The sequence below is a fragment of the Corvus hawaiiensis genome, chromosome 5 (assembly GCF_020740725.1).
Source record: "Corvus hawaiiensis isolate bCorHaw1 chromosome 5, bCorHaw1.pri.cur, whole genome shotgun sequence".
In the NCBI taxonomy this organism is placed as follows: Eukaryota; Metazoa; Chordata; class Aves; order Passeriformes; family Corvidae; genus Corvus; species Corvus hawaiiensis.
This window is the reverse complement of record NC_063217.1, coordinates 48,791,086-48,812,746: the sequence shown is the minus strand read 5'-3', so window position 1 is coordinate 48,812,746 and position 21,661 is coordinate 48,791,086. Positions and strand designations below refer to the sequence as shown.

The following is a 21,661-nucleotide window of genomic DNA, read 5'->3' as shown; positions in this document are numbered from 1 at the left end:
CAGGAAAACAGGCAGTAGAGCAAATCAGGAATCTATTTGGAAAGAGGTCCCTGATCTTTTCTACATACTGTTAGATATAAGGTATGTTGAAAAATGCTCTAGCCATTTTCTTCACGGTTGCTGAGCAACGGGGAAGACAAGTAAAAGCAAGCAGAAAATGCTCAGTGCTTTTGGTACTGAACTGTGTGGTGAAGACTGTAGAGATCATCCCCTCCACTCCCTCCTGAGACTGGATCTGCCCCACGTTGCATGTCCACTGCACCTCTCCCTTTAGGGGAGGTAATACACATCAGGTGCTGGAGTTTAGTCACACATTCTCTGATGACCACCATAAAGTCCCTCTGTTGTTTCCATTTACTTCAGTAGGATTTTGGTGAACTAGCATGAAGTTCAAATCAGCGAGGGAGAAGGCAACACTCAGCAATCACTACAAGTCACGTAACTTCTTCACAAAATTAACTTAGGGAGTGCCAACCCTTTAGAATGTTTTTCTCACAGCCTTCAAAAATCCCACTTCCCATTAAATACAACATATGAAACACAAACCAGGAGGGAAAGGAGGGAAAAAAACCCAAAACACTTTAGGTGTCTCACAGCAAGAAACAGCAGATAGAATATAAGTATTGAAAAAGCAAAAATGGAGGCAGAAAGGGAAGGAATTGTCATCTTCTAAGCACAAAACCACATACTAGGAGAAGAACTAAGGAGGGGAAAAAAGAGCCCCTCTCCAGCATGTCAGCAGGCTGAAATCGGGCACACATCCTCTGCAACACTTATATTGTTTAAAAAACAAAATATTCCTTGCTGCACCTCCATATGTACCTTAGCTGTTGAACAGTACCCACCTCATTTTCTTGTCCATAGCCCAGCAATGTCTGTATCTGCCAAGTCCTCTTCTGAACCAAAATATCTTTGAAAAACGCAGCGATGTGTCTACACATTTATATTGTCCTTGGGTTCAGAGAAAACTTTGCTCAAGTGTTAAGTGGCAGGCAAAAGTTTACCCAGGCAGGCTCTTTATGTTGGCAAAAGTGCAACACTGAACTTCCACAGCAAGTAGGCAAACACATGGCTGTGTGCAGCAGGTAGTCTGGCAGCACCAGCAGTGGTGAGAAACAATGTCAGGGCAACCTTGGCAAAAGGAGCTCTGTGGGTTTGAACAATGGTTGTGGGCACAGGAGCTGAACAGACCAACCAACCATAGCAAAAAGCCATCTACAGCTCTCAGTGGGAGCTCAAAGTGCTCTGAGCCCAAGCATGCTAGGTGTGACGCTGTGTCCTCCACCTCTGCACTCACAGGGACACTATTTCACTTCCCAGCAGTCAGCTCCAGCAATTCAGAACTTGGAAACACCCAATGGCTGAACTTCACCCAGTAAACACGTCCTTCCAGTCCTCAGCAAGGACACTCATTTGCTGATTGCATGCCAACACTCCTATTTAAAGAAGTGTTGTTATTGGAAATAGCTGAAACATTCTACAGCACGGATTAAGTGCTCCCTGCACCTTGTGCCTTGCCTGCAGAAATACATCAATTCCCAGCATGTGCTTCCACAGCAGAGTTTTACCACAGCCACAGTAACATGTGTTACCTGCCTGCAAACCCCTGAGTGGGCAGCACCCCCAGACAGTCCTACCAAGCAGCTACTCTGGCTCAGCCCAGGTTTTACTCAAGCCTTCTCCCTGAGGTACAAGGTTTTATACATGACACGAAGTTATCTGCCTTTATCTTTCATCTCCAAAAACAACTCTCCTAAGCTTTCTCTGAGACTGCAGGCTCAGGCCAGATGCCCAAGGCCATCATGGGGCATTGCCAGACTGCTCATAAGCAAATGCTCAGCTCCGATGTAGATCAGATTTCCACAAAAATTACATTCTCAGGAGAGCTTGTACATACACTCCTGCATAAATATCAGTCTTTTCAACTGGCATCACAACTTAGGAAGCAACAGCTAATGAAAGAGGAATAAAGCAGAACCAGTCATATGCCACAATTTTAAGACTCTCCCAAGCTGAACTGGGATATACAGGACATTCATTTCTACATGAAAAGACATCCATTTTACTTTACAGGAAAACCAGTACATTTTTGTGTACATGAAAAGCAAATTAGGGGACAGTATAGGAAACTATAATAACCATGTGAATGCAACTGTCTGTTTAAACAAAAAAAAGAAGTTGGAAAAAAACCTGGCATCAGGACAGATAAGACCAGTATTGTCTTAAATCAACCACATTATCATTTGGATTGTGATAGCACCTGGAAATCTCTTTCAAGTACCAGAATCCTGCTGTGATAGGCACCTGCTTCACAGCACACAAGTTCCTGTGCAAACATAGGTATCCCGCATCTTAAGGCAAAACAGTTAAGACTGTTGCTGTTTAACTGTATCTGTGACACTAAGTACTTTGTACACTACAGAATAAGTTTTCATAGCCAGCCACCAATTTAGATATGGACTATCTTTGTTAAAAAAGAGGTGCAAGACAGTGGCTTATATAGCATGAATCTCTTGCAGTCAGGAATAGGAGCAGATCTTAAGATCCTCCTTCCTTTGCAAACTCCATGAGTGCACATAATAACTGCCTGAGATTTTAGAAGTAGTCCTTGTGATGACTGTGACAAGATGCACCATGTTGTTACTGAAACAGATTATACATCATAAGTGATAAAACCCATGAGAGGTGTATGTAAAGTAACCAGCTGTAAGCACTGCTTTTGAGAAATTGAGAAATCCTAGTGGAAAACCAGTTACAAATAGGACACAGAGACAGCCCTACCTCAGGTACTGAACTTCTCTAACTCAGATTCCACAGTAAGCGGCTCTTAGGATGTATTTCAAATAACTTAAATGCTTTTGCAAGCTTGATGAAACAGTAGTCATTAGGTTTTTGGAAGGTGGAGCCCACTGTCCTCTTGAGTTAGATTTTATTCACAATTTATTGTTTCTTCACTATTTGTATCTATTGCATTTTACTATTCCTTTCTATTGGCCACAGAGGAGAAGCCTCTTTTGCAAATAACAGTAATGTGCTGGATGATTCTTCACCCTGTGAGCTGTGAAACCCATTGTCTGGGTTGCTACAGTTGTTAGTATTTTACAGACATGCCAGGAGAGTGGGACAAATTCATGGTGAATAAATTGATTAAAGACACCACCTCTACCAGGAGCAGAACTGGAAGCATAAATCATTGAATATAAAAGATCATTCTGAAGAGTACCATGATATGTCTGATCCATTCTTATGCTCTTCAGCAGGCATCTACTGTCAGCAACCATCTAAATTATAAGGCTAGGCTAGATTTACTTTTGATTTGACCCAGACAAACCTTCAAGTTACTCAAAGCAGACATCACAGGAGCTGTCACTCCCTTTTGGCATAGTTAATGGGTATTAAGGGCTCTACATGGCTGCTTCTATCACTTTGCAAAGCTGGGCCTTTTAGGGATGTCAGGTGAAAAGAATCCCTCAGACATCTGCCTTGTGAGGAATGTCACTCAGGGCCACAGAGTACTTTTAGCAGGTACACCCCTTTCAGGTCATACAAACAAGACTCCCAACAACCGTGAATGACTAATCATCACTCCAAGAAGAGAACCCTTTCATAGTGAATACATTACTAACCTAGCATTTCTCTTCTCCCTTCTCTTACCTTTTCACATTTATTTTATCCTTAAGAAAAAAAGAGACTTCCAGTGGTGTTTCCTTTTTCTGGTTTCTCTGCATAGGTACTCTGGATTATTAATATCTGCTTTAAGTAATGTCATAGAGCTTGGGGAAATCATGCCTTGATCACTATCCTGGTTCTTCTCATTTAAAAGTTGCCCACCTCCATCATCAGAGGTCCCTCCTGAGGGTGCACATCTTCAGAGCAGGCCTTCTGCACAAGCACATTCCAGAGGTGAAACAATGATGGCTGTTCAGAGGATAAAGGTCACCATTCAGGAGCACAGATAAAAACACATCCCAAAAGTTAAATATGGGAAGAAACTTTCCTGCTTTTACAATTAATTGTATTCAAGACTGTGTAATATGGCAGCTTCTGATAAGACTAACAAAAATTTTAAACTGTGCGAACAGAGGAAATGAGAGGAAACTCATTTATTTTTTTTCCAAATCCACCTTATATACACAAACATTTTTGCATGCTCTAATCTAGTCTGTCTTTTTACTCATTTTTATAGGATGGAGTAATAAAAAACTAATTAGAATGAGGAACCTAAGGGATGAGGGGGTTCTCTGCCTACACAGAACATGTAGTGCAATTCTTATAGAACAGTTCTCCAACACTTAATGTCTTCTTTTTTCTGTGTAATAAAGAGTTGCACTTATCTCCACGGAGAGATTTTATGTAAAGGATTACTTTTTAAATTAATGAAAAATTATTTGTCAGGAACTAAGTATCTCAGAACATGTTTGTGTTTTTCAACCAAAATTTATTTTCAGCTGTTTTAGACACAAGACAAAAAGTATATTTGATAAATAGAATGAAATCTTCATGGTGCAACACTTAATTTTATCTCTTTCTTATGTTTTTTGAGCTGAGATGCACAAAGAGCAGTTGCTCCCAAAACTACACACAGCAGACTAAGAATTAGGTAATAAGAGAAGAACCAGTTCTTTGCAGAGAGTCCACTAAAACTTAAAAGCACTTTGGAAAGACCACATATTAACCCAAATCGTAATACTGTGTCAGAGTAACACTCAGGACAAAAAAAAAACCACTCATGATATGAAAGCAATCTGTGGCTCTACCTGACTTTTTGGCCCTAGGTTTCCTAACTTCAGCACAGTGCAATTACTTGAGTTCTAGATATCAAATGAAATTTGCTTTCAAGATAAAAAAAAAACAGAAACAAAACAAACCAACACCTGCAGAAGCTTATCTTGTGGGAGTTAATCCCTTAAGGTTTACATTAACACTTCCACCAACAGAGGGATTACAGGAGAGAAAGCTGTAGAAGGGAATTTCATGAATACTGTTTCCTCACTGGGGGAAAAAAAAAAAGCAGAAGCAAAAGCAAACCAGACAACTGTGTGAATGCAGAGAAACCATGGCATCTTTTCCTCTTCAAGAGTTTATGTACACTGTGAATGGCTTGTTCCTCAGTCCTGCATTTTTATTCCTGGGGGTCATTTTCATTCCTGAGGAATTTGTAAGTAGTGGGATTTACAGTATTTGCAATTTACAGCTGTTCTCAGAAGAACCAAGGGGCCCTGAAGACAACGTTGAACTTGCTGGCACCTGCTCTTTTGGAAGTCCCATTTCTCACAGTATATGCAAGTTGTCTAATAATATAGATAATGGGCCAAATATGGCTGGGGCTAAATATGGGACACATACTGTCTCTCCAAGGACCACTACAGAGATTAATGCATTAAGAGGCACAAAAACCCCATAATTGTTGGGATCTTTTCAAGAGCATTTCCAAGTTCAGCACAATCCTTTGAGTGCAATTTGTTGTTGTTTTTCTGTAAGCAATTGTTTCAAGCACATTTGCTCAAGATTCCATCACTACTTTGGAGGGCTTCTGTTCTGCAAAAGGTGCAGGAGCATTTTGCACATTCATGTTTTCATACTAGTCAAGAGTTATGTAGTTCAAAATAATCTGGACACTGTTCTTTCCTTGCTAAATCAACTCATGAGCACTTCACAAAACACACTGGTAGATATAGTGCACCTTCAAGCTCACAAATAACCAGGCTCTGCTGAACTTTGATGTAGAAGGAGGCAGGCACAGTATAGATCCTTGCAGAAAGCTTTTTTAAAGCCATCAGTCCAGGCATGACAAATTTCCACATTACAAGTTCACTGAAAGAGTAGCCTCAAAACTAGCATTCAAAACCCATTAAAACAAAGAAAAAGGGGCGGGGTGGAGGGGGATTGTCACTCTGTGCTTCCAGAACTACAAGAAAAAAAATCAAGAACAGAAGCTCATGGCAAGCACAAAACAAATAGCTTTCCATGACAAAAGAACAGAAAGTCACCCATAAATAAACTGATCATACACATGTTTAGGCAGACTAATAACACCAAGACAAATCCATACTGGATTAGGAGCAAGCAAATTGCTGAATATTCATCTCAAGCATTTAAAATCTGATCAAAAGTAACTGCATCTACTCTGATCTTTATGTCTCTTTCAAAAAGAGCATCCACCTTGGCATAATGACTGAAGATCACCATCCACTTAATTAACCACTCCTACAATGCATCCAAACCTGATAATATTCAGATGGTTTTAAAGTGAGACCGAATAATACTTTTACACATGAGCAAAAGTGCTGACCATAAAAAGCAGAGCTGTTTGGAGTTCTTCCAGGGGAACACATGATAACAGTGAATTTTTAAGTGACTTCTCTTCTTCCAGTGGCACGGCACGTTCTTATTACCGCGTAGATTTAATATTTAACAATAAATCATCACAGCCATTTCAGCATGAGTTTCTTTTGATTCTTGTGTTAGCAGGGTCACCATGTAATGTAAGAAGTGCCAGAATACATGCTGCTAACATTTTTCACATGTCTATGATTAGTCTCTTCTTAATTTAGCTGTGCCTCTTTTAACCCTACTGCAACTAGATAGCGGCCAGATGTAGAGAGCCAGCTAACATCTACCTGCTACATCTACCTGTTCAGCACCTGAAGAAATATATTCTATTTGCATTTCCAATTTCGATTCTTCCTTTTGAATGGGATTTACCTTTGAGCTTTTGCCCTAAAGTCCAGCTAGCAAGTAGGAAGGCTGCCTGGTTGCCAGCAGACTTCTCAGCTGACTAGATCCTTGGCTGTCCCCACATGGGACATGAGTGACATGTTATGTCACTTATTTCTCTGTATAGTATTCCAGTTACAAACTGTTAATTCTGATCAAACTAAACTACTGACTTCCAGCTAAAATCACCTTTCAAAATAAGTAATGCCCAATCCAAACATAACCAGCCATCCCAATTATTAGAAGGAGCGACATGCAATGCCAAGGTATGTCTACAGACTGTGGACAGAAAATGTTTAGACAGCCTGTGGTAGAAAACAAAGGCAAATGCCTTTAATGCTACAATTTATACAATAAATATTTATTTATTTAAACCACAGAAATAAAACATGGTCTTTATAGAAATAAAACCATTCAGAAAGTTTGACATAAAATTCCGTTTTCATTTCTCCAAAGGTCAGCCTGAGTTTTGTTCAGTGGAAGGTGATCTTTCTTTCAGTTGATCAAAAACGAAGAGGGAGAAAAAGACATCTTGTGCACAAAACAGGAATTCCTCCAAATTTCATTTGTTAAATGTTTGCAACCAAGCAGCTCTTCCCTTTACAGACATGTTAATACAAACCTCACAGCACACCGAGGGACTGCCTCTAATCCATTCATGTCTCATAACAAATAGAAGAGCAAGTCCAATTCTAACAGAAGGAGCATGTCTTAAAAAGTAATTTGTCAAAAATAGAGATATAGATAGGTGAAGTCCATTTATGTGACTGCTAAGCCCTGTTCTTTTCCGTTCACTATTTTAAAAACCTCTAAATAGTCATTATTTCCTTTCCAATATTGATTTCTTCCAACAAATATTGATTTTTTTTTTTTAGTCTAGTTTTTTTTAACAGCTAATGCCATGCATTTCCCATGGTTAGCTCTCCCCACCTTTTATTTTTTACCAGGAAACATTACAGAAAACATAACCACAACCTGCAGTCTCTGGAAATAGCACATAATTATTGATAATTATAATTTTGATGAAGGTGTCAGCTGAGTATAGCATTTGCAACAGTGGATTGCAATCTGAGAGTCACTGGATTTCTTCAATAACTGAAAAAGGCAAAATATGGATGAGCAAAATTCCAGGACAAAATTTTTAGGGTTTTGGAATTAGTGGTATTTTATAATACAGAATACTGCATTATCCTGAAAACAACTAATTAAAGTATTATTCCCTTATATAATGCAATTGTATTAAGGAACATTATTTATAAACTGAACTTATTATTTAGAGTAATATATGCTTGCTGCTGTGTATAAAAAAATAGTTCAAACTAGCTACACTTGTACCCTCAGACACATTTAATTCTGATAAGACAATATGCTTGCCAGCAGATCAAATCAAAGGCTTTTACATGTGGCTCAAGGATTTATCCTAACCTACTGTACATTGTGCCTTTGTTTTCATAAAAATAGTTCATGTGTCTAGACACAGTATTACATGTTTCTGCAAAACTGTGTATCTTTAATACTTTATGCAGGTGATAAAATTTCAGCTTCAGTATAGCAATGCACAACACTTTGTTCTCTGGATTAGAACACCCAGTACCTTTTCAGTTAATTTAATTCCTTAGTTTTCCTCAAAGGAATCAGGAGCATTGCTGTGTTTACATAAGCTGTCCAAATTCTAGTTTAGTTATGAATTAATGAAATTCCATTATCAGGCAAAGACAGGCCCAGCATGTTTTCATGATGGCTTCAAGCACCAATTATCTGGGATTTTCCAGTAAACAACCTGACCTTCAAGCTAAAACTAGGAAGAATAGTATCATGGGCTGGGGAAATCCCCCAGCAGAATTATCATCTTTGTCCAGGTAAGGTCTAATGTTCCAAACGCTGTGCATGCTGCTGGACATAGCAGAATTCAGACAGCACTTGCATGGACCATGGACACTGTTTGTCTCAAATGTATATCCTCAAACCTAAGATTTCATGAAAAATCAATGCCATGAAAAAGATGAACTTTTAAGACACACACTCCCACCACCCCCCAAAAGCCTTAAATGTCTGGAAGGATACATTCGCTGTCTCCCTTGACATTACATACAGAAATCAAAAGATTTTCCCCAGTTGATTGAAATGATTGTTTCCATGATTTTAATCCTTCCCTCTTCCCAGAAACCCTATAATCAAATCTAGAATTGGTTCTGTCATAAAACCCACTTAATGCTTCCTTCTGGCCCTTGAGCAGCATGTGTTAGTAATGCTCCTTGAAGAAAAGTTTTGTGTAGCCTTCTCCCTGAGCAAAGATGTAATTATTAAAGGCCTATGAAAGCCATTTCTCATGAAAAAGGATCAATCTCAGGGACTGAAATGAACCCTGGATGAAGAAAACCCAAACCTGTTCTTTATAACCAAACTGTGGGCACTGCAGGTCCAGATCAGACATGGGAGTTTATTCACCACTCAAGTTTGTCAAATGCTTTGCTGAGAAGTTTGAGGAAACCTTTGGTTTATGGTAAGCAGTTTTGGATGAGGGTCAAAGTACAGAAGCCTTATTTCATTTTGCCAGCAGCCTAACAGACTGATTCCTCCCCCAAACTCTCTGGAAACAGGGAATAACCTCCTCTTCCTGCTGGCTTTGTTTGCGAGCAGAATGATGCAGTCCCAAGACCAGGTGCAGTAGCTTTCTGGTACCTTCTCTCTATAACCACTCCAGGCTTTAGATACTATCCAGAAAATTATGGGACTAGCTTGAAAATAAGTAAGTTTATACAGATTTGAACAAAACAAACCTTTTAATATGCTTTTCAAGACATACAGTTTATATTCCCAAGTTTATTAAAAATATTCACATTTTCTAGAAGCCCTCATTACTATCGCTAGTCAATTTAATTTCAGTTTTCACACAAGCAACAATGTGGAATGTTTGAGTTAAGGGTCGTTTTCTTGGTCTATTTCTTGTTTTATTATTAGTATATTACCTGGTATATTATCTATCATTATAATCCCTTGGTTTTACTTAAACCTATCAATCTGCCTGACAGTCTGCCTAGACTGCATTTTGAAAACAGTAAAATGAACCAAAAGGAGAGTAATCAACCCATCTCAATAACCTATGGAAAGCTATGCACCAGGTAACTGCTCAACTTACTCTTCACAAAAGCACAACAGAATATGGCAACACTAATGCCAACTTCCAGCTTCCAAAAATGAACAACTCTGAAAAGTAAACTGTCTCTTCTAATTAGACCTTGGCATTGTCCTCTCAGAGTCATTATTTTGCTTTCAATAAACATCACTATTTCTTTCCTAGGCAAACTCCTTGGCTCTGTTACAATTATTTCTTTTAAATATAAAAGAGCAGGAAACATTTGTTTTCCCTTGTCACATCCTGTCCTCTTTACATAGCATCAGAGAGTCCCCTTTGAAACGCCTGCTTTACGGCAAGCCTGACATGCACAGTTCAATCAAAACATTTCTTATTGTCTTTTGCCAACTACAAACAAATTTCTGCACAAACATTGAAAATATTTAAAGGTTTCGACAGCCATCTAAAGCCGAGCTAACACGACTGTCAAAGAAAGGTGGTGTCAAACTGCTCGGCTTCCCCGCTACCACCCTGACTTAGAAAAAGAAAGACAAAGCAATTCACTCATTCGCACAGCAGAGCTCCTGGCAAGAGCTCACTTGCTGTAAAGCCACTGCTCTCACAAAACATCCGAAAGCAGAAAAAGGACACGAACAGTTAGAGATGAGTGTGAAAGGGTAACTTACATTATTTAGAAAGACAGTGGGAAAGGACTGCTGCAGTTTCTTCGTTATTTTACACTGCTGTTGGCAGAGCAGACAACCAAAAAAGTTCACCTAAAGAAATCCCTCCTTTTAATTCTCTCTCTCCCAGTTCATTTACTCTGGAGTCTCTCAGCCTGAAGAGCTCGGACAGTCAAAAGTTTATTCCGTTGTATTTCCAAATGATATGGCCGACTTTCCTTGGACACATACCAATGATGCAGTAAAAATAGACAAAAGGGGGGGGAGGGAAGAAGCAATCTAGCTTGAGCCTGAATCTTCTTAACTCCGAGTTTTCTGTAAAAGCTGCTCTTATATCAGAAGATCCCATTCCTATCCTAACTCGCACAGCACTGAGTCATCCATCTGGTTTTCATAAACTGCAAATTACAGGCAAAGCAGGGAACATACACAGTCCAGTTTTAGCAGAACTCCCCAAGCATCAGCCTTACAAGTAACCTGAAGTACAAAGGCTTTGAAAATAAACAGCTGGCCCCATGCCGGGATTGTCTCCCGTCTGCAGATGCCCGACTGCTCCCCCAGGCAGCGTCCAGCAGCCCAGAGCACCACCCACCACTCAAGAAAGTGGCAGCCGGGTCCCCACACTCCCCGCTGTGGAAACAAACCGACCTTGCAGCCCTCCCTCGCTCCCAGCACAAACAGCCTCTCTGAAAAGGGGCAGGAAAATCCAGTGCATTGTATGAAATCGTTCAACAGTTTAGCAAGTCATTTAGAACAACCTGGTTTTTATAAACAGGGAAGTGAATGCTGATCCCCTTACATCCTCTAAATGCTTCCAGGTGGGAAGCAAATCTAATGTGTTCGTAGGTTTTGGTGGGTTTTTGTCCACTCAGAGCCAGTGGACAGTTGCTTAATAGGGAACTTCTGGGATGGTTCAAGCAACTCATTACAAGAATGAACGTTTTACCAAAAGTATCAGAAACAAAGTTTTGATACACACCCCATGAAAGTCCATGGCTCAAAGCCTGGAAGACACTTTCAGCCCCTATTTTCATCTATTTAAAGGTCTAGTGCCCTGATTAAATTCAAGTACCAAAGGCTTAAGGAGTCACCTGTATTTTGGGATGTTTCATGGCTTTTGTGTCAGAACTGAAGAACATTCTTTTTCCCAATAAAAAAATCAAGAAAACAAGTTTATGGTGGATAAAAAAGTTTTGCCGTTGCTTAAAATTAAAGCTGTTGTTATATGTATGTTCTTTAAAAGAACAAGTTTTATTTAGTTGTTAAGTTTTAGCAGAGGACTTTTTCAAGCTTTTCTATTGGGAATAATCTGACTCTGCTTGAACAGAGTCTCAGAACTTGTCTCTAAACAAGGCATCTTTCACTAAAGCATCGGTGAATCACTACAGTGAGTCATTAACAAAATAAAAACACCATTGTAACCACTCTGCCTAAAAGTCCTGAGCCTGTCACTTGCTCAGTTTTTCATCTTGGCACAATCAGGATTGCGCTGATTGTCAACTCATCCTGTACCTGGATCAGGACTGACACAACTGGACTGTTAAAGCCAAAAGCAGTTGAATGATTAGGAAAATCCCAACAAACAAACAAGCAAACAACAACAACAAAAACCAACACCAAACCCAAAAAACAAGGCTTTCTAGTCAGTTGAAGCAATGGAGGAAATGATGAATTAACTTTTTGTGTTTATTTTTGCCCGTGCTGACACAATTCCTTCCAGTAGTTGAATAACCCATTGAGTAATTTCAGTCACATCAGGTAGAGATCCCAGAGGTATTATATTCCTACAGCTTTTGTGAAAAAAAGGCAGCTGTCCAGATGAGTGACATACAATCCAGTGATCCAGTGTAAAAGGCTACACATGAACTCAGCTGTTTTATTAGACACCAGAGCACCCCACACAAACAAGAGGCCTATGAGAAGAGATTTCATGTGCCCTACAGCTCAGCTGCTACCAAAGTTGGCCAACTCTGCCTACATTCTAGCATTTTTACTCTTCTGTTCTGTTCTCCTGTCGAGGTAGTAAGCAGCAAAACACGCAAAATACACAGATGTCAGTTGAGGCAAATAATATTATTTTTTGAAACAGCAATAAGCAGGGTTTGGTAACAGTTGAGTTACTCTCCCACTTAGTAAACAAGGGGGGGTGAACTGACTGCCTCATGTTTTTAGTGATACTTTCCATGATACCAAAGAACCTGATCCTGGTAGAGCAAACTTACAGGTTTGGGGACAGAAATTATTTCATGGGCCACAGCAGAGTAGTCCTTGCTTGGTTTACTGGGTATGTAGGCCTCTCCCCACTGTACAAGGACAAATTGAATGACTGTTACCTTTGGAATAAGAACGCTCCTTTTGGTGAGACATGGTAATAAAGAGGAGAGTAAGTGGAAATAACCACTTTCAGTTTGTGACGCTTGTGCTGACTGAAGTTTTTTCCCCCCAAAGGAGAAAATGCATTAATTCACACTGATCTCTCACATGCTCTTCAATACATCTGTTCTCTCAAAAAAACAGTCCATTTACATCAAAGGTGGCTTTCACAAATAACAATTCCGCAAGAAAACCCCAAGAAAATTAAAAAACAGAAGATCAATTTTAAATGACCCTTCATTTTCCAGGCTCTGGGGATCATTCATTCTTATTCACTAACTTTTTCTCCTTTTTTTCTTTTTTTGTATTTTTCATTTCCTCTTTTATCTCATCCCTATGAGGTACCAGCAACCTACTGTCCATACACAGCTCCTGCCTCCAGACAGCTGTGTGTCCCCTCACTGTTGCCTGGTTCTAAGGCATCATTTGATGCTCACACTCTCACACTCTGTCTCCATGAATTTTGGGGCAGTCAAGCACCATATTCCTGAGCACAGGGATCCTAGCTTTCTGGAGAAATGGCGGTGGAAGATATTCATCACTTCGATGGTGAGAAAATTTACTGTAGAAAGCTTCATATAGGAAAGACTACAACAAAGAATAGATCAGATAGAAAGAACAACCTGCTAGGAGCAATTTGTTTTCTCAGAAAAATGGCAGCTTCCATTTAGGATATTTTTCAAATGCCAGCTACAAAACCACCCTGTTATTTTCCATATTGATTTCTCACCAACATCAACTATGTTAGCAATATGAGTAGGACAAGAGTGGAGTAGGATGCAACTTAGATACTGATTATGCTGGTTATGTATCTTTGTATATAGACACTTGAAAGGTTTTTTCAAACGCCATTGCATGTTCATTAAAGCAAGGGAAAAGTGTCCCTCCTCAGTCAGTGACAGACAGGTTGTGATGCACAGTGGGTGGTAGAATGTGTATCTCTCTTGGTCTGAACTCTGCTCCCATCCAGTCTAGTGTGGTTATATTGGGAGCACTGCGTTGCAAAGGTATAGTTGAAAGCAATCTGTTTTTCAACCAGTTTTTTGCAGCTTAAATACTGAGAAAGTGACAAGTGAGATGTCTGGGGTGGAAAATGCACCTTCCATTTAATCTGAATCTGTGAAATTACCTAAATGATAGAAGCTCAGGATGGTAGACTAACAAGCCTGGGTTTCATCACAGGTATATGTCGACCTTTGGTTTTAACACTATACCACTTGGTGTAGGATTTTAAATATGTTTATGCAGATTTCTAGTTGGTCACAACTCAAGTTCTAGATGAATCTTCTGATGCAAACAAGGTGGCAGGTTTTGTACAGACTGAAAACCACAAGTCTGATAAACTGAGACAAAAGGTGAAGCTTTCAGTTCACTCAATCAAATAAAATGTCGATTTTGGCACTGACAATAACTCATTTTTTAAAGACAGATTAGCTGTGATATTATGAATCATTTTATCTCCAGCATTTCAAAGCTAGCACATGGAACAGCTGCCTTGGGTCTGGGTTCAAATGCTAAGCTTGTACTCAGTAGGTCTGGCTTCACTTACTATGTATTTTATCATAGCACTTCAGCTTGGTGCCCAGTGGCTTGAGTTTGGCAAAAGCCTGTCCCCCTCCAGAAAGGCACATAATTGTCAGCTGATCTTCCAAAGAGATACCATGTGATAACCTTTTGCTGCCTGCTCCAACTCTCAGGTGAGAAGAGGGCTGTTTTCGGTGCTTTTGGTATTTTTCTTTTCATAATGTATGTATTTTGCTTTATAATGTATCACTTCTCTTCCACAGAAAGAAAAAACGTAGCTCAGACAAAAACGCAATGCATTATAACCTCGACGTCATTGTTGGAGAAGCCCCATGGCTGCTTCTGTTTTCACTACTGCAGTAGCCCCTGGCTGTCCCCAGGAAATAAAAGGAGAATAAGCATAACTAAGTCACTTTTCCCATCAAGTCTCACTTACATCTGTGACTCCAGCGATCTGGGCTTGCCTGGGGCACATAAACTCATTCTGAGCACATTGGTGATGGAGACATAAGCAGCCTTTTCCCTTCTAAGTGAGATGAAATGGTAATTCCTTTTTCCCGCCATGAAGTCCACAGAACAGGAGTTAATGGCTGGATACTTCATATTCATTAAGCAGCAAGTCAACAAACACTATGCAATGCATATGCCCCGGTGGTTTTCATCAGGGAAGGTCAAATGTTAGAAGAACATAATTTCAAAAGACAAACATTAGACTGTTTTCAGAGGCCCCTGTTCCCCTCTGAGTGAACACCCACACTTCTTACCTTGCACTGAGGCACTTGTGGGACTCCCAGGGAATAGGTACAGTTCATTGCCTGACAGAAAACTGCCCTGTGAAAAAATGCATCCATTTTCTGCAACTTGAGAGAGGTGAATTAGCTCACAGGGGTCCACTGAGTGCTGCAGACATTATGGACTGGAGCAGGGGAAGAAAGACAACTGCAGCCAAATGCACAAGCTTCTTATAAAAATATACTGTGAAACAGCAGGTGAGCCCCACACTCCTCCTGACTGTAATCCTACTTCAAGGTCTTCAGTCATACTTTTGTGGCAACCATGTCCCGTAAATGTGGGCATACACTCAGTCTGTGCTAGGCTCACACTTCTGTTCTGTGCTGCTCTGAATCATAGTTTGCTACTCTGAGAAATTAACCACCAGCCCTGGCTCCTGTAAAATTGTACTGTCTCGGTATTACTGTTTTTCACAAACTTCCATTCATGTAAGCTTCCTTTTAAAAGCAAGTATCCAGGAAACACTGATGTAAGACATTTTCATATGTCTGCATTCATGAAAAGTTCTGAACCAAAAGTAATGTGTCCAAATCCCTCTTTTTGTTTGAAAACATCATTCATCCAAGAATCAGAAATGTTACCATGTGACTGGTAACACAAAGAAATGAGCACATGAAGAATCACAGCAAACAGTTCAAAAGCAGCTCTGGGCCTGAAGCTGGTTCACAAGATATTTGTTGAATACTGGACATTTTGTTTGCCAAGAAAAATAGAACAGGCTATGTTTTCTAAAAAAAAAAAAAAAAAAAAAAAAAAAACCCCAACCAAAAAACCACAAAAGTACCATGCTTATATATTTCTTGGCTTAGTCTTTCTCTGACCTTGCCTGGAGCTATCCCCCTTTACAGCACACAAATAAAACTAGTATGTGCCTGGTTTACCCTGGACCTGCCCTACTTTCCTGCCTTCAAATACAATAAGGAGGAAAAAGAAAGTATGTTGAGACCTTTGCACTGAAGAACCTGAGACTCCAGGAGAGAACAAAGAGCCCCCTGTCTCTCAGACTGCAAACACTGGGCTGCAGTGAGGAAGACAGTGGGAGGAGACTACAGCAAGAATCGAAGAGCTATGGGGAAGCTCTTAAGGACTGAGAGACAGGGAGAACAAGCATCTTAAATGGTATGGAACACAGAGGTTCAGGAGGATGGGACATGGGATGCCTGGGAAAAAAGGTGGCTCTAGGATAGGAAAAGAGTTGTGGCAGAACAATGAAGAGGCTGTGAACTTTGCGAGTGAGGCAGGGGGCACGGATGACAGGGAGAAGCTACATGCCCTCCCTACACAGGCATGAGCTGGAGACTTGGACTAGGATGAGGGGCCTGAGGCTAGGAGGCACTACAGGCCAGAGTGAAAGGCTGACAGTCGTGAAGCTGTACAGAGCTTTGGGGCAGGTAGGGAACAAGGGTTTCTCTACTGAAAATATCCTTATCTACATACCTGCATGCATATAAAAGATGCTGTCCCTGCTCCACCCACATGAACATCTCTTCCCACTTTTTCATACTCTCTTTTGCAGCCAGAGCCACATTAGCCCTGGCTCACACTGTCCCATCTGTGTGTTGGGATGTGACAGTGTTATATTTTCCATAGCCAGTTTCCATTTCCAAGGAAATGTTTTGATCTAGCTCTGAATCCCAAAGTGTATATGAGTGTTCAGCATAGATTTCAAAGTGATAGAGAAGAGTGGGTATCGGGAGAAAATTACAGGGAAAATAGAGAGAAGGAGGCATTTCTTTAGACAGATGGTCTCATGAAGGCAATGTCTGAAAACTGCAATATGCTGAAAGTTCAGCCACTGCAATGCTGGAGTTGATATTAACCTCATCAAATACCTATCAACTTGCTCTTACTCATTTGAAAACTAATTGAAAAGAAGACCAAAAGTATCACACTGAAGTTAAGCATCCCAGTCAGATGCAGAAATTAAACCACACATATGACAAAAGATTGTAATTCTCACAGTCCCATTTCAGTCCTCAAGTAACCAGCCTCCCTATTGCCTTCAGCAAGAGTTTTGCCAGAGTAAAACCTGCAGAATTCCATGCCAGGATATTACTATAAAAAACGTTAACTTTTGACAGTACATTAGGGGATTACATTAGGGAGCATTAGGTGAAGTGTCAACTGAAGATGCTGCATAAGAAGAAAGATGTCAAGAAGAAAACAAGCCACAGTATGATTTCATTTCGTGAGAGAGACTGCAGCGCACTCCTTGAATTTTAGTGGATACAATGCTTCTCAGTTTCACATGCTGTGAACCAGCAGTGATAAGAGGAAATGGCTGATGACAGCCGTGATAATTTCTTTAGACAGCAGCAACAAAGAAGAACACAGCAAGCTACCCTCTTAATTAGGGACATTTTATGCTACAAGCTAAAATTGCTGCTTTCTTAGACCTTTGGCAACTACACAGGCAAAAAGAAGGAAACTGAAATATTTAAAAGCTTCTTCATGGATGAAGAAACAGTGGCATCTATAATATTTCCTGCCTACTTGAGCACATACTAGGATACAATTTGCTTTCTCGCCTAAGAGAGGTGAGCTAGAGAGAGGAATGAGCCATCTGGAGGCTACAATTAATATACCAATCCTGTATGTACCCTAAAAGAAGGTAGTTTGCACAACTGTGCCTTTTACACACCATCGAAGCATAGCAGCAATGCAGAGAGCCTGTTCTGTAAGCCAGTAATTCCAGTACGTAAGTAAAAAGTTTAGGGCTTGCCAATGGAGTCCAAGGAAACATCTTCCCAGCAGAAGAGCAGAGCACAGCCAGCACGAGTGCTGGAATGCCACTGAAAGTTGTTTCTTTCAGCATAGCTAGCTAGCACAGAAGCCAGATATATCAGACAGGAGGGAGAGGAGTCAAAGGAACCTGTGGAAACTGGTAGATACTGATGATTTAAAGGCAGCACAGACCTGAAGACAACTTAGTCACTGCCATTCACTCTCTGCCACAGGCAGGGAAGGTAGGAAGTGATCCATTTTCTCTCTGTCTTGACCCAAGTTTTCCATTATATTTCAGGCAGGCCACCCTACAGAACGAGACCTGTGGCAAATACCTGGTTGAGAGACTTTCATTATTCTCCTGGGGTGAATTTTGCACATAACCTGCCTAGCAGTCCTTTCCTTTCCTAAGAGCAGTACCTTCTCCAGGTAGCACCACCAAAATAAAATGCACACATTAGAAGAAGACCCTCTGCTTTTAATGTATGAGTGAGATCTGGGTACTACAGCCCTGCTGCTCTTTTTAACAGAAAAAGCTGCATGCTTAGCATTTTCCATTTTTTTAGAACCAACCAGTATGTTCCACTTTAGTGGCAACAACATCCCTTACCTAGCATCTAATACCTAGGAAAAGGGACCTGGAAAAAACAAAAAAAACAAGCCACAATGAAAGATTTTAAAAGCTTTCACAGCCATGGGTGAAAACTGAGGATATCAGTCCAAGGGTTCAGATTTAAGAGAGAGGACAACTTACCCAAAGAGGCTGAGGAGGCAATCTCAGCATTTATCCCTATGGAGACCTGAGTTCTGATAGTGAGTGATTTTACAAGGAAATCTATCCAAACCTTACAGAAGGCTGTCGCTGCTTCTTTCAGACCCTCAGACTTTTTCCTGCTACCTGATGGTTCAGTTTCCTGGTCAGACTCAAACAGCTGATGGGAGGGAAGCACATGCAGTATTTCACTCACAGGCTCTCCCTTATCATAACCTTAACTGATGTGTGTCAAGCATATAGGACACATCAGCAGAGCACCTGCTAATAATAAACCCTGAGGCAAAAAGTACCCCTAAAGCCTTCTGCTTTCAGTAAAAATTCAAATGCCCAGTGTCATGAATTGCAGCTCAAATAGCTCAAAATTCTCAGTAATCCAGAGAGTTCCTCTTTCCCAAGATATTGATTAATTCTGGGAGCTGGTCTGACATCCTCAAGGGCAATGTAGGGGGAATATAGTGGATCTAATAATCTGGTAACCATGAGTATATTTGGGAAATATTGGTAAGAGATCAGGGTTTCAGTCAACCCCAAATTAATACCTTTCATTAAGTTCTGAACAACTGAATAACAGCTATATTACAAATGTGCCTGCAGACTAAATACTCAGCCACAGGAAAGTGCTGGCAAGTGAACCTACAGAACCAGAGGAAGAAAATGAATTGCAGTAAGCAGTTCTATTTCCAGCTTCCTTGCAGATTTTATCTCCCTCTTTTGTAGATTGAGCATGATATGCTTCTCTGCTTTCCAGACCATCTGAAAGCTTTGTTGATGAGTATTAGTAAATAACTTTGTTTTCACAAACTGCCTACCATCTCAGAATCAAAAAGTGCAATTATAGCTTATTCAGTTCAGAGCAGTTCTTTTATGAAGGATGTTGATTCAGCATCTTGTTTTAGCAAGCCCTGTAAATACATCTTTAAAATTATCTCTCCAGGAGAAAAAAAAAATCAATTTTAATTTTCTGCCTGTTTACCCTGATGCAAATCAAACAGACACAATCTGCCCCTTCAGAGCCAGCCACGTTGTGCTGAGCTCGTGATTCACAAGGGATTTCTTTCTTTAGTCAAGAGACAGACAATGTGGTAAGCATATTGATTACTCCTAATATATACTGCAAGGGCACAGCAACAGCTCCTAGGTGCGTGGTGTATCTCATGGCTTTCATTTAAGTACTGAGATACTGCTTTCTTATCTATAGACAAAAACCAATTTAATTTCCATCTTTACTAATCAAGGCTTAGTATCTATCTGCTGCTTAGCACAACTGACTGAAACACTCTGGCTTGTATTCACAGCCTGGCACAGAAGCAGCTTATTGCTGTAATTAGCTTTAATTCATACACTACCACACATGCACTGTACTGCTGTAGAGAAAGCTCAGATTCAGAGCTAACAATCATCAGCATCAAGACCCACCTAAAATGTATTAACTACAACAGCTGCCTATAATTTGATCAGTTTTATTAGACAGTTTCTGTCTAGCTGTCTCTTTGCCACTGCTTTCTAAACATAATATTGCTTGACTGGCCCTCCACAATCCACGACTCACTGAATGATGCAGTCATTAAGATCCTATAGGTGAGTAGGACTGTTGAGCCAAAAGTTTCCAGACTGCCTCAGGGCTTTATGCAGAAGCTATGCACAGCCCCAAAACACAAGCAGCACAGCAGAGACAAAGGCACAACCCCCAGGGTATCCCCCTGTTGGGTACATCCACAGGGGGCAAGCTAAACAAGCTGAAAGGAACATGGCATCAGGCCTTGCTTTGGATTTGCTTTCAATTTCTTTTTGGCATGAATCAAGGCTAATAAATATCTGATTGAAACTTACTTTCCTGTGATTTTAAATCGAGGAATAATGAACATGCTTATTTACAGTGACAGCCACCTTTCTCCCCCTCAGGTGTCTTGAACTCACAGGCTGAGCCTCAGTTACCACATGAGATCTACACACGGACTTGCCCAAACTTCAGGAGCAGACTAGTTCTGACATTCTGCATGGTGGCCAGCTCTGACAGGGACATTAAGACTTTCTTTGCTGGTATAAATGGTAAAAGAGGAAGTCTAAAAATTCCATCAATACATGCAGTGCAGGGGTAAGTTGAAGAATACTGCCCAAACAGTCAATATTTGATTTCGAATTCTGAAAATCAGAAAGGGCATACTAAAGATGCAAGAAGTCACACCATTCCATCTCTGCAGTCTTTTGCTCTGTGGAGCTTTGAACAGTTCCCAACAGCAGTCAACAAAGAGGACTGAAATCTCTGACCACAACTTTCTTTTTCTACTGCTAGGCATGTATCTTCAAATATGACAGCACCTATCAGCCTTTTGGAGAGCACTTATTTTATACTATCTCATTTCCAGCCATTTCACACTTTTCCAAACCACACTATTCATGACCTTGCAAAAATTGCTGCTGTTTGAAATGATCCTGGATGATCAAATACTGGAAATGCAGCTAAAAATAAGAACTAGATGCAGACTAAATGAAGTGTATGTGTATATATATATATATAAAACCCCAACAAATAAAACCCCTATATAAACCCCAACAACTTACTAAGTTTAAATGGGTTTTGTCCTTATTAACTTCTTCCCTTTTGCCTCTCAGGAAGGTCTCATTTGAGATTGAAATTGTGTGGTTCTTGCAGTCATGACACTGCATACAAAGTAGCTGCTCTTTTACTTCAGACAGAGGAAAATGCTTTCATAGCTGCCTCTCTGAATGACAGCACCTACCTGCCTTGCTAAAACATGCCCTTAGTCTTATGAGAAAAGCCACAACAAGACAGAAGGCTACTTACTAGTGTTCCATAGAGTCCAGGCGGGAGTATCAGAGGCTGAAATTCACTGTGCCTCTGATGAGAAGATTTAGTTCCCTGCAGCATTCAGACAGTTGGTCCCATTACGGCCCATCGGGCGGCTGAGTTAAAGGGTGGCCGTGCACAAACATAAACAGCTTGTCAGCACAAGCCAAAGAGGCGGGCCTGCCCTG

At 40.5% G+C, this 21,661-nt stretch overlaps 1 protein-coding gene across 10 annotated transcripts in view; it reads right to left on the bottom strand.

Annotated features, from left to right (window-relative positions):
- The window catches only part of TRIM2 (tripartite motif containing 2), a 95,191-nt gene that overhangs the window by 55,853 nt on the left and 17,677 nt on the right, over nucleotides 1-21,661 (bottom strand). For 2 of the 10 annotated variants that reach the window (XM_048303440.1, XM_048303446.1), the window contains exon 1: nucleotides 10,480-10,702. The exons of 5 other annotated variants lie outside the window; for them this stretch is intronic. The gene's annotated coding sequence lies outside the window, so the exon portion shown is untranslated. Of the gene's footprint in view, nucleotides 1-845; nucleotides 958-10,479; nucleotides 10,703-12,698; nucleotides 12,780-21,470; nucleotides 21,614-21,661 lie in introns of those variants that run through there. 3 more of the 10 variants (XM_048303441.1, XM_048303435.1, XM_048303442.1) reach the window with 3 other exon arrangements.